At 30.1% G+C, this 2,148-nt stretch overlaps 1 long non-coding RNA gene across 1 annotated transcript; it reads left to right on the plus strand.

Moving 5' to 3' along the window:
- LOC107635308 lies at positions 475–1,754 on the plus strand. Its single transcript, XR_001619200.2, has 2 exons — positions 475–722; positions 1,321–1,754. It is a non-coding gene; the product is annotated as an uncharacterized LOC107635308 (long non-coding RNA).

The following is a 2,148-nucleotide window of genomic DNA, read 5'->3' on the forward strand; positions in this document are numbered from 1 at the left end:
ACTTACTAATCTTTTAATAATTTTCAGTTATTAACTTTATATAAAAATGACTGTACATGAGTATATATCTATTTTACAATATAACCGTGGAGAAGAATTATAACCATTCAATCATTGAGTGGAAAGAAAAAGTTTGATTATTAGTATAAAAGTTTCAGTCTTGTCGAGCAATATAGTAATGTCTCTATCTAAGTTTATTTAGAAATTGACTTGTTCTTAATAAGGTACTGAAATTCCACAAGTAGAAAATGACACAAAAGAGGAAAATTATTCAAATAATTAATATTGTTTAAATTTCATCCAATCCCAAGCCTACACTATCCTTATTAATAAATGATTTTATGTAACAAATTGGGATTAAAGTTTCATATAACGGGACATATTTAAAATGTCATCATTGACCAGTCATGTATGTCACTGTCACTGACCAAGTCTTCTAAGTTCTAATTTATTTATTATGTTTATTTAATTAGACTTAACATCTACATGCATTAGTGGATCTCTTTCCTCCCCTCCATACCCGGGTTTTGGGCAATATAAATACACAGCAGCATAGCATGTATAACCATGCAAAAAGAGAATATAAGTGACAACATATACACTACAATAGTAGCTTCTATTAATCACCATGAAGGGCATTTTTATTGCATTTTTACTTTTGGCTTCCATGGCCTTCCTACCCTCTTCAACTCTAGCAGCCCGTGAACTGGTAGCGGTCAAAGGTAAAAACACACTCTTTAAGTACTTTTTAGTTGTTTGAATATAAATATTTATATGTTTTTTCTTATCGATTTAAGTTTTTTTAAAAAATAATATCATACATTTTTAAAAGATACGAGTCCTATACATGATGTAAGTGTTAGTGTTGCAAGTGTGAGGAGTGTTGAAGTTAGTCTCACATCAAAGAAAACAAGGAAAAGTGAGGAGTTTATAAGGTGAAAGTCACATTAACTTACTATTTTAAGGTTTTGAGTTGGATATGGTGTCATCTCATCTTATATTATCTCGCTTGATTCCTCCCCAAAAGTCTCCTCAGTGGTCGAGAGCCCCCCACGATTGACCCAACAGTAAGGTGTTATGATTTATTTTGATCTCGAAGTACTTAAGAATTTCTTGTCTAATACATGTATCAGCACCAAAATTTCGTTCTATTATTTTTGTCTAACCGTTTTTCCCTCACTATTGCTTAATTGGTATATATCTTTTTGTTGAATTAGTTAACATAATTGTGCTGTGACATTTAATTTGAAGATATGGTTGTCATTTGATATAAAATGATTATTCTAGTATAAATTATGGAGAGTGTACTAATGAATGCAGGAGAGAAAGCAGCAGTATACGTAGTTGACCCTAATAACCCAAAGGGGCCTCCTAGGACATGTCCACCAAAATTCCCTATAAGGTGCCTCAAGCCGCCAGCTCCAAAGTAACAAAGTGTACAATCGTGGCTGCAAATGATGACCATCAATGAAAATTATCGATCTGTATAACTCAAAATTGTTTTAACGTGAAATTGATAGTTGAAAACTATTACATAATTTGATAGATTGGATTAAATTATTATCTAAAAATTATTAATTATCAATTTTATATAAAAATAATTGTAGGTAAGTTTCTACTGTATACATATATGTATGAAGACAAATAAATTGGATTTTATCACTCATGGATCGGAGTGATGAAGTAGCTTTCATTATTAGTCTATATAATAATATGTAAATAATAAAACTCTCTTGATGATGAGTTTAATTAAATGTGCAAGTTTTACAGAGTTTATCTGTGTCTTATTGGCTAATGTATTTTGCTGTCAGTGTATGTCAGATTTCAAAATCTAGTAAAAAATGACATAAGAAGAAGAAAATTCTTCAAACAATAAGTCAATGAATCCCAAAGCATACATATAGTGATGGATATTCTTGATTAATGATTTTATGTTATCTAACAAACTAGGACGCTTTAAATTAGTAGGGACCTGATAAAAATATCTAACAAATCTCTACACATATATGCACACAATCTTAATTAAGTTCAGTCAAGTGATGGCAAAAGAGATAACACAGTAAACTATTCATTGCTCTATATATGTTAATTATATTTATACAACTAAATTTCAACAAACAACGATAAATCTTGTAAAAGGATTTGGAA

Source organism: Arachis ipaensis, chromosome B04 (genome assembly GCF_000816755.2).
Source record: "Arachis ipaensis cultivar K30076 chromosome B04, Araip1.1, whole genome shotgun sequence".
Taxonomy (NCBI): Eukaryota; Viridiplantae; Streptophyta; class Magnoliopsida; order Fabales; family Fabaceae; genus Arachis; species Arachis ipaensis.